The 11,964-nt window shown below is 42.1% G+C and overlaps 1 protein-coding gene across 20 annotated transcripts in view; it reads left to right on the top strand.

Annotated features, from left to right (window-relative positions):
• The window catches only part of BDNF (brain derived neurotrophic factor), a 179,875-nt gene that overhangs the window by 12,974 nt on the left and 154,937 nt on the right, over positions 1 to 11,964 (top strand). The window lies entirely within an intron of this gene.

Genomic DNA, 11,964 nt, shown 5'->3' with positions numbered 1-11,964 from the left:
GCGTGAACCCGTGTCCCCTGCATTGGCAGGCGGATTCTTAACCACTGCACCACCAGGGAAGCCCCAGTATCAGAGGTTTTGACGACTTGCCCTAGTGCAGTGCCCCAGTAGACATTGGTACTGGGACCAAAAATCAGTTGGTCTGTCATCACTAACATTCCTACATGATTTTATTGTCATATATAGGTAAGATTGCACACCTCGGTAATAACCTTGTCCAAAGGTATAGTGCTCCATACATTAAGAAAATGCATCCACATGTCTCATTCCACTTGATCCTATAAATAACCCTTTGAAAAAATTGGGCAGACATTATTCCTATATAACAGTTGAGGAAACTGAAGCTTAGAGTAGTCAAATAACTTGATCCAAGATGTACAGCTATAGAACCAGAGCAAGGATTACAGCTCCATGACTTCTCCTAATCCAGCCCTCTGACCATGCTTGCTGTCTACAACCGTGAACTGCAGAATTCAGGTTAGAAACCGTATTTCACCCTTGATGCGTTAATGTGGGTGCCCGGCACAGATGGAGACCAGTGTCGTCACCCTGGCCTGGTGTCCACTCTCTAGACAAGAGATTGGCAACCTTCTGTGTGCCAAGGAAGAAGATGATGATGGGAAGATAAAAAATGTTTAAGGAGTTTTTAAATTTAGTTTCCTTTTTTTTTAAAGAAAAAAAAACTCTTGAAAAAAGAGAAAAAGGATATGTCTTGTTCCTTGAGCTTCTTACTTATAATTTTGCTTAAAGCTGAGGGTCCTGTAAGTGAACTGTTGGAAAGCATACTATGGAGCAGTGGTTCTTAAAGATGGTGATCATCAGAATTACCTTCGAAACTTAAAAAAAAATACAGCTATCAGGTCCTAATCCCTGAGATTCGTGGGTTTGGGCTAGAGCCTGGCCATATGTTATGTTTAGAAACTTCCACAGGTGGTTCAGATGTGCAGGAGGTTTAAGAATTGCTAAATTAGAAACCAAATAAATTTAAAAAGACATCGTTTACTTCATCGTCCAAATACTTGGATTTGAGCATGGTTAGAAGGGGTTTGCAGCCTTGTAAATAATCAGAAATTCAGAAGCTTTGAGGTGGGAGGCCTGTTGAAGATATTCATCTGACTTGAAAGATATTGCATAACTGCAGACTTCCATGTGAGAGTAGAAGGCCTGGGACAACATTCCTGGGCCCAAGTGTCGAACTGGATTCCAAGGCCACCATTTACTTACAAGGTCTAGGCCCTTGTACAAACTCCTTACAATCTCTGTGCCTCAGCCTCCTAACAGGGTCGTGGTAGGGATTAAGTATGTTAATACATGTAAAGTCCTCAGAACAGTGCTTGGCATAGTAAATGCTTAATGAATTTCAGCCACTGTTGTCATTACTGGCACTTTCCAGCCCTAAAAGAGTACCTTTTATGACTTATTGTCAAGACAATTAAAAACTGTATCAGCATGCTCCATGGCTAAATCTGCTGCACGTTGTACCAACGGTGACAAGACCAGAACTCTTTTGTTGTAATCTTTGGAGGCTAATTTGTTTACTCATTGACTTTCTCTTCCTTTCATCCGAGTCCTACTCATTCTTTAAGACCCAGCTCGAATTTGACTTCCTCTAGAAAGACTCCTGCCCAAGAGAAACCTGTCCTATCTGGATTCCTGGGTCATCCATGGTCTCTATCTTACAATTTAATAGTTAATTATATAGCAATAATTGCACAACTATTAAAACATTATTGGGTGTCTTCTCTGTATCAGGTTCTCTGCTAGCAGCTGTGGATGTGATGTCTTACTCTAGAAAAACATTCTAGAGTATCCTGCTTAGGACGCTTACAGCGTGTTCTACATTGAACTGTGATTGTTTGCTCATGTGTCTAAACTGTTCTGCATCCCCCGCCCCCTTTAACAGTGAAGTTCCAAAGGCAGGGATTCTCTCATTCATTTTGGTGTCCCCAGTATCTGTGCTCAGAGTATGTCTATTAAGTGAACAAAAGTTAAAAAGTCACTTTTAGGAGAACACTAAGTCATAGTCATAGTCATTCTAAGCAATAAGTTTGACAAGTTGATATCCAAACAAGTCCTTCACAGATAACCCAGCCACGGAAAGATGGGCAACCTTTGTAGCCACGGAAAGATGGGAGAAGAGGCCAAAATGTAGCTTTAAATGTAGCTTTAAAAACATTTGTGGGTTTTTTTTTCCTTTGTGGAATAAACATGGGCTACAACTTACTTTTCTTCACATGAGGAAATGACAGAAACATAGCTGGTTATGACCTTCAACTTCAGTCAAGTGATCAGAGCTCTGCTGATGAAACATGAGCTTGTATCCTTGACACTGACATACACCTTGGAGGTGTTAACTCATTGTCCCTGTGTTCCTGTAAACATTTTTTAAAGAATTGTTTTTGATCTTGTGAATCTCTAACTAAATGATTAACCATGTGATATTGACCATTTGGAGCAACATTGAAACACCTCCCTTGAAAGCTATTGACAGTTAGCTGGGAGTGTGCCCACCTCCATAATTGATTTTCTTGTTGTATTTGAAAATCAGTGAGGATTTAAACACAGGATTCAGCCACTTGAAGAATCTATTAAGAGTTACCAGGTTAATTATTCCTGCTTTACATGAAGCTTCCTTGAAAATGATTTTCTTAAAGCAAAGCACATCTAAACTTGGTAAGTTCTTAATAACCTGTGCTGAATGAATAAATGAATCCTTAACTAAAATAGAGCACATTCTGATTCTTAATCAGAGTTATTTTAAGCCTCTCGTGCAAGAGGAGACTGACTGGAAATAATATAGGATAGTAAGCCTCCTATGGAAATTTCTGTAAGGAAGCATGGTCAACTGAAACATGAAGCTGAAAGTGAGAGGACATTGCATTTGACCCAAAGTGGCCTGGGAAATTCTTAGCAAGGTCCATCAAAGTCATTAAGTGGTGGTCTCAATGCATTGTACGGTTTAGACCACTTAGACCCAATTGGAACCAGGCACCTTGCACAAGGACCTTCCTTAACCAAAGTAGAAAGGAGTTCTTCGCTTTCTTCTGAGTTCCAAAGAGACTTCTGGTTTCCAGACCAGGTGTCTAAATAGCCGTACCAAGTTAGGGCACCAACAGTGAACTTCCTCCTGTGGTTATTTCCTACCTCTTGGAATGTTTCACTTCAAGAAAGTGAGAGAAGCAACCTTTGGGTTTTTATGATGAGTTTAACATTGTGGTCCAGCTTTGACCATCCATTTAAAGGGAGATCTGCTTTCCAGATGACCATAAATATGGAGAAGAGAAGGTTTTCTTCTTTCTTTTATTTTTTTGTTTTTTGTTTTTTGAGAAGGTTTTTTTCTCTTTTGCCTTTTTAGAGAGTGTTTTTCATACCATTTCTAAATTTGGGGTAAAAGGTGGTTCCCTAGGGAGCATTTTCAAAAGTGTTTGAAGTTTGCATTTTATTTTGGAGGAAGGTTGGAGGCCTACCTATATATGACAGGCACATGGCTCCAACAACTACACTGATCGCAAGGATAAGGGCCATCCTTTTGGATCATTCATTTGACATTGATCTTGCATCTGTATTCAGGTCTGTACCCTTTAAGTTTGCTCCATATATGTTTCCCGAATTTCCCTGTTAAGGCTTCTAGAATTTGCAGTATATTCAATTTCAGGTGACCACATATGGAGTCATTTAACCACATGTCTTAATCTTCAAAGTCTTTCTTTGTCAGCCTGCTCTTGTGTTCTGTTTACATTTAGATTCCATCTTTTGGAAGTTTTTTTTCCTCCCCACCATCTAAGTGTCTCAGAGACTTTTGGGAATGTGTCTCGTTCTCCTTCTGTGTTTGGCCATGGTCACCCCTCAGCTTGGTGTTGTGCTTTACAAAGGTTGTTTATAGGGTTGCCCTTTAGAGTTTATAGAGCCCTTTTCTATGTGTTGGTGACCCTTGGCATGATGCTGTGACAGGCAGGGTGAGAACTCTAATCCTCCTTCTGTCACAGAGCTGAGGCAGCAGAGTCCTTGAATTGGCTCACCCATGAAGGTTCACCCATGAATTTGCCCAATTTGTTGGTAAAAAATGTCCATTTTATAGGGTCAACTTAATAGCAGGTGGGAAAGGCAGACCAGAACTTAGGTCTTCAGTCCCCAGCCCCAGAGACAGTCCTTTATATCCAACTGTCCCACATTAGATTGGTTTCCAGAGAAATGTCCCAGAAATTGAGATGGTTCCCCCAAAGACTTTTGGTTTTAGTCACCACCAGGACCTAGAACTGGTTAAACCTCTTGAGTGTCTGTTGCATCAGAGCAATGTGGGAGATTCTTTGGTGCCAAAAGCAAAGCCACTAGGTTAAACATTTTTTTAAATGGTTATTCTTAATTTAAGTTTTTGATAATTTATTTACATGATTCAAAAATCAAAATAATATTAGAAAGTCTACGTTGAGCTCGACACCACTAATCATTAGAGAAATGCAAATCAAAACCACAATTAGGTATCACCTCACACCATTCAGAATGGCCATCGTCAAAAAATCTACAAACAGTAAATGCTGGAGAGGGTGTATAGAAACGGGAGCCCTCCTGCACTTTTGGTGGGAATGTAAATTGATACAGCCACTATGGAGAACAGTATGGAGGTTCCGTAAAAAACTAAAAATAGAACTGCCATATGACCCAGAAATCCCACTACAGGGCATATACCCTGAGAAAATCATAATTCTAAGAGACATGTACCACAGTGTTCATTGCAGCACTATTTACAATAGCCAGGACATGGAAGCAACCTAAATGTCCATCGACAGATGAATAGGTAAAGAAGATGTGACATATATACAATGGAATATTACTCAGCCATAAAAAGGAACAAAATTGAGTTATTTGTAATGAGGTGGGTGGACCTAGGGTCTGTCATACAGAGTGAACTAAGTCAGAAAGAGAAAAACTAATACCATATGCTAATGCACATATATGGAATCTTAAAAAAAACGGTACTGATGAACCTAGTGGTAAGGCAGCAATAAAGTTGCAGACATAGAGAATGGACTTGAGAACACAGAGCGGGAAGGGAAAGCTGGGACGAAGTGGGAGAGTAGCACTGACATAGATACACTAGCAAATGTAAAATAGATAGCTAGTGGGAAGCAGCTGCATAGCACAGGGAGATCAGCTTTATGCTTTGTGACCACCTAGAGGGTTGGGATAGGGAGGGTGGGAGGGAGGGAGACGCAAGAGGGAGGAGATATGGGAACATATATATATGTATAACTGATTCACTTTGTTGTACAGCAGAAACTAACACACCATTGTAAAGCAATTATACTCCAATAAAGATATATATTGAAAACACGTCTACGTTGAGAATTCCTGCCCCACCTGTGCCATGCCCACCTGTATCCCCACCCGACACATACCATCTGTGGGCGGTCGTTTGCATTCATCTCATGTGAATACAGTGTGTTATATGGAAATACAGGTAAATATGAATATTATTATATTCCCCCAGTTTTAAAACAAAAGATAGTATGTATATGTATACATACATCTGCTGATTTGTATCTTGCTTTTATCACTTACCAATATATTTCAGAGAACTTTCCATTTCAGTATATGGGAGCTAACTTGTTTACAGTTGCACAAATTCATTGTAAATATGCACTGTAGTTTATATACTTTCCTTTAGCTAGAAATGGGACTCCTTCTAGTATTTTTGCTGTTCTATGCCTTGTTGCAATTAATAACCTTGTGTATGCATCATTTTGTATGTATGCACCTACCTATTACTGTACATTTATTCTCAGAAGCGGAATTGCTGGATTAGCAGGAAAATTCATTTAAAATTTTGATAGGTATTGCCTTATTGTCCTGCGAAAAGGTCTTGAACTGTTTGTACACCCTCCATCAGTAAATGAGAATGCCTGTTTCACTACAGCCTCGCCAACAGTGCACGTCAGTCTGAAAGATGAGAAACTGGAGGCGACCTTCTAAGTGAGGTCTCAGTCTCTTCCGTGTCCCCTGGTTTGCAGTGGGAATACTGCCCAGTTCCGAGAGCTGGTGCAGGCATCAGTTCCAATGGAAATAATGCCTCACCATGGCCGTGGGCTTACGCCAGCTCTAGTGACACACATGGAATGGACCCACATTACCACTTGCAGAATTTCCTGCAGTGGAAAGTTGAGCATGCATTCATTATTCACCCAACTAGCAATACTGGGTCTAAAGAGCACAACAGTGTTTACTGGAATAGAAAAGGAAATTGTTCCACTGCAGCGCCCTGTGTACCAGGCTTTCAATACTTGTTTCCCAGCTGCTAACCTTATTTCTAGGGACTGAATTCAAGAGAGAGATCCCAAATCACAGAGGAAGTCTTGCTACATTTGGAGCTGTCATACCCAAGGGGGTGCTCTTTTGAGAAATAATTTTGCACTTCCCCCAAGATTTGTAATTAAATAACTAGTGCTTTATAAGGTAAAGTAAAACTATGGGATACAATGTTGCAATATTGCTAGACTTCCCCATTAAAGTTGTCGGGTAGTTTCCTGCATGTTACAAATAGGGCATCCTGTGAGAACACAAGATTTATAGCCTAGATAACAGCTCTACATGTTGAAGACCATATATTACACATCATCCTCGCAGGACTCTGCCATTCCCACTGGTAAGATGGATTCTCGGGCTTCCCTGGTGGCGCAGTGGTTGTGCGTCCGCCTGCCGATGCAGGGGAACCGGGTTCGCGCCCCGGTCCGGGAGGATCCCACATGCCGCGAAGCGGCTGGGCCCGTGAGCCATGGCTGCTGAGCCTGCGCGTCCGGAGCCTGTGCTCCGCAACGGGAGAGGCCACAAGAGGGGGAGGCCCGCATACCACAAAAAAAAAAAAAAAAGATTGATTCTCCATCTTATTTTTCTCTGAGGACAGTGTGCTCCGTTCAGAAAAAAAGTCACTTTAATTCCATTGCACAGAGAAGTGTGCTAAATGAGCCTGGCAGAATGGTCATTCAATCCAAACGAACATTCTTCTCTTTCATAGAATTTTTGTCGGGACCACTTTTAAAGGGGAAAGCCACTCCTCTCTCCTATGTGGACTAGTTGCACTTGGGGAGTTAATTGATGACTGTATCTGCCCTACACAATAAACACAAAATAATTCCTGGGCATAAGGGTAGAGTGCCAGAAGCTATCTGACACACCACTGACAAATGCAGATACACATTTTCTTTTGTTAATACCTGTCAAGGCTTCACAACAGGCATTTCCAGTTTTGTTCTCAGGCTCCTTGCAGCTGCTTCTTGAAGGCTGCTCTCTGCCGAGGGCTGACTATGGCCAGAAGCGTGGTGTTCTTTTATGCTATCATCTAACCCACCACACACATTCAGGATGTCATCCCAGGGATACGTTCTGCATCAACTCCGTGTAGCTGTGGGGTCCATTTTGCCTTAGTCGTTCACGCGGAGGGCCTCTGGGTATCAGTTTGGTGGCAGAGAACATGCGTGAGATCTGCGCTCCATCACCCTTGTTCCTTTGGCTTTTTTGACTCGATGGCTTCTATTTGCACAGTCTGTGCTGCTCTGTCCGTGCTGGGCCATCTGTTCTCCTGTCTCTGTGGTCCTAACTAGGTGTCTGAACTGCTCCCCAAGAATATATTTGACACTGTCTTGCCATACTTTTCACTCCCGTCTCAGCCCCTCAGCTCTTTTCTTGAGTAACAGGACAAACCTCATGGGTCAGAAGTGAGGTAACCCAGGTTACCAGGCTCCAGACTTGGAGGGGACTAGGTTGAGATACTGAAAAGAAAGGTTTTTATGTCAGAAGTGGTTTTTTTTTGTTTTTTTTTTAAGACACATGGGCACTTGGATCTTGATTGAAATTACAGTAAGTCCCCTACGTACTGAAGAGTTCTGTTCTGAGAGTGCGTTCATACGTCCAATTTGTTCGTAAGTCTAACAAAGTTAGCCTCGGTACCCAACTAACACAATCGGCTATCTAGTACTGTACTGTAATATGTTTTAATACTTTTTACACAAATAATACGTAGAAAACAAACACAAAAAATAAAAACATTTTTAATCTTATAGTACAGTACCTTGAAAAGTACAGTAGTACAGGACAACAGCTGGCATACAGGGGCTGGCATCGAGGGAACAGGCAAGAAGAGTTACTGGCCGATGGAGGGGGAGGAGGGGGGAGATGGTAGAGCTGAAGGATCATCAGCAATAGGAGGTGGAGGGCAAGCTGCAATTTCACTCACGCCTGACGTTGATGGCACAGGTTCTGGCTCCTTGCTGGATTCAATTCTATCTACCCTCTTGAAAAAACGATCCAGTGATGTCTGGGTAGCAGCTCTTTTTTCCTCATCATAGACGACACGGTAGCACTGGACTGCATTCTGAATGGCTGCTGCAGCCTTCGGGTACTGTTCTACGTTCGGGTCCTGTGCCTCAAAAGCTAACAGTGCCTCCTCAGATAAAGAAAATCCCCCTGCCATTTACTGCGTCGTGAATCTCTTCGGTTCTTCAGTTACTTCTTCCTCTTGTCTTTCTTAGTCCTTTCTCTGGGCCTCCAATTCCATCAGGTCTTCATTAGTAAGCTCCTCGTGTTGCACAGCAACTGTACTGTAAAGTACACAAAAGCACAACCACTTGTAGAGGGTGCATGCACGTGACAGTGTACGCCAGACACATCAACTAACTTATGTGATTGGACGTGCGAATGCACGTTCGCATCTGAAAGTTTGCAACTTGAACGTTCCTGTGTAGGGGACTTACTGTATTCTTACTCAAGTGGAGTAGACACATATATTTGGCAGTTGTAGTTCCTGGTCTGAAAAGCATGTGGTTTTGTTCCAGTGCCCGAAGTAATCTTCTCAGGGGAAAATGTCCTGCCATTTCAAACAAATTACCTTCCTGCAAAGTTTTGACACTCTGCCCTATTAAGTATGCATGTATGGTTGGTACCTTGAGGGAATAATTCAATATTGGGAAGAGGGTAGTGAAGAAGAAACATTAAGATTATGTTCAACCTATGTGGAATTAGCGTGTAAACAAACTACTTCTCAGGAATGATCACATGGGGCTTTGCTTAAATAAATAAGAAGTTAGTGGAATAGACCTCCTTCAAAATATGACACCACATTCGCATCTGACCCCATATGGAAAGAAGCATGCAAGCTAGCCCAGGTTCAAATTCCATTTCCACCACATGCCAGGCATATGGTCTTAGGCAATTTACAAAATCTCTCTGAGCCTCAGTTTTCTCAGCTGTAAACTGTCAATAATTAGATTATTTACCTCATAGCTAGTAAATGTTAGCTGTTATTTTAAATTACTTTTTAATATGAAGAGAAGTTCGCTATTATTTAACCAGCTCCCTAGAGCATCTTCCAAAACTCCCCCCTCATATACACCACTACCAATACTGTATTTATTTATGGTACTACGTAGAAACACAGCCCTCATCCCCTTGTTTAGATTAAATGTATTGATGTTAGAGTTTGCATGACTTCTGTAGGAATCAATGTTGAGTGAAAAGCATTGGAGACAGACGTTCTCCCAGTCCAGTCCTGATACTCACGAAACCACAGAATTGAATGTTTCCATATAGGTACATTCTATGATGTGGATATTTTCTGACCAGCCATATGGATCTTTTGTCATCTGAGATGTTAATATTTTCCTTGTATTTTATAGTAGCTCCGGAGCACAGCCAGTTTCTGGAATAGGGTCCACCTGGCTCATTATGTACAGGGCCCAGAAACCGGCTTCCTTGTGCTGTTCAGATGAACGGTGACACACAGAAGAGTTGGGGGCTGGGGTAGGGCAGTGGGCGGGGGAACGCAATTAGTTTTGCTCCTGCGTTAGGCTACAAATAACGAGCACTTTCCTGTGTTTTACAATAAGCAATTAAAAGAAATTATAGAGTTGGATGCAAAAATAACCTGAAGGACAACTCGATGTGAGGAACCACCAGTTTTCTCCATGTGTGGAGAAGGTTAATCCTAGAGAACGCACAGAACACTGCGTTGCTACAGGAAGGGTTGCGTGTCCACACGTGTTTGGCCTCTACCCACACGCTTCTGTATGGTATGACTGTGCATCCCAGAGAAGGGCTGTGGTGTGTGCATTTGTGCTTCAGTGGAATTTAACAAACCGATTCCTGAAAATGGTCTCATAAAGGTGAGCAACAGAGCCGCTAGGCTTCTCTTGCTAATTTTATCTTTCCCTTCGGATTTCTTGGTAGTAGCTTTTAAAGGAATGTTATTCTTTTGATTCTAGAGGCAACTTATCCTCCGTTCAGGTTCTTCCCCCACCTGTTTCCACCTCTCTTGCTTTTTTAAAAATTAAAGTTCTGTGTTACTTCCGAGGATAGGGTCTAATCTAGAGAGAGGTCTCTTCATCAGGTGAGAATTACGCATCCCATTCTCTTTTTACCCCTTCTGACTTAATGACATTGAAGCCTTCCAGTTTGGACCTAAGATGGGTCTGATTATGTACAGATATTCTTTCTTTATGGAAATTGCTCAGGTAACTAATTAACCACAGGCATACATTGGCTATGGAAATCTTCAGGAGCACCATCTGTGGAAACACTGAGAAAGGCAGGCCTCTACCGCAGCTCTGGGGTCTATTAAGAATGTGTTTGTATGGGGAAGGTGTCTGGTGGGTGTTGGCTCACAGCTGTCAGAATCCCCGCGGCACCTCCTGGCAGGAACTCAAGAGTGTCCAGCAGCACTCTGAAAGCAACCTGTCGATTTGACATTGCCGGTTCTGAAAAGAGACTGAAATAGGACAGGCGGGTTTTAACTTTCTTCCTTTGCCTTTTTTTTTCCGATTGTAATTGTTCTGGCATATTCCCAGTCTCCACATTGTGGCAGACTTCTTAAAGGTGGATTTTCTTTATCCTCTGGCTTGAATTAGTGCATGTTCTCCCCTTAGGGACAAAGAATGCAGTTGTGTCACCCTTGCATTTTTTTTTTAGACAGAGCATGCTCCTTCCTGGATCCAGGAACTTGGAAGACCACGTTCTACTGTGCTTTCACAACAGCCCCTGTTAGTAGGTGCACCTGGTTTGTGATTTGGAGAGGCAGTCCCTTAGCTTTGTTGACATCTGTACTGTTTGGGGCTCAAGGTGGATACTGCCTGGGAAAATAGGGTTTTGTGGCATCTCAGCCTCCTCTCACCCACCCATTTGCCAATGATGTAACAGCCACGATATCAGGGTTCCCAGTGTGAGTCACTGCATTTGTACTGGTGAACTTGGTGACTTCTTGGGGTTTGGAAACTAGCCATCTTTTTTAGTCCTTTGTAAAAAGCCTAAAGACTGGACCAGTCTCTAGCAGTTGTGTTTATGAAATTACCCTACCCCATCGACTCCCTGATAATGTTGTTCAACTCAAAGTTTTTACTTTTCTTTGGAAATCTAACATTTTTTAAAAACCATTTTGGGTGCTTCAGTCTTGAAGCAAATGATCCCAGATGTTGGTACTCAACTGAGAAATCGGGTTGCTGCTGGGTGCCTTATTGAAATACAGACGGATTTGGGTTGGAGAGGGGATTTTGATGCTTGATACGTATGCTGATATACTTTAGGGTTTGGATGTTTGCTGCTGTTGTTGTTTTTTGTTTGTTTTGTTTTGTTTTTGTTTTTGTTTCTTTTGGCCATGCCGTGGGGCTTGCAGGATCTTAGTTCGCCGACCAGGGATTGAATCCGGGTCCTCAGCAGTGAAAGTGTGGAGTCCTAACCGCTGGACCACCAGGGAATTCCCCGTTGTTGTTTTATTTTGTGAATTTTTTGTTTTCTGTTTTAAGTTCATAGTACTTGGTAGGAGGTAGCTGGATCTGTTAGCTTTAGGACAAGCATAGAAATAAGAAATCTCCATTGAGTGGGTGAGTCAGTTCTTTCTGCCTCTGTTTCACCATTTCACAACAGAAAGAACTCGGGAGGATCAGAGACATCCGGCTGAAAGTAATATTAATGTGCCTGGAAATC

This window comes from Physeter macrocephalus, chromosome 16 (assembly GCF_002837175.3).
Source record: "Physeter macrocephalus isolate SW-GA chromosome 16, ASM283717v5, whole genome shotgun sequence".
Classification (NCBI taxonomy): Eukaryota; Metazoa; Chordata; class Mammalia; order Artiodactyla; family Physeteridae; genus Physeter; species Physeter macrocephalus.
Note: the sequence above shows the minus strand (reverse complement) of the source record. Positions and strands in the feature narration are given on the sequence as shown.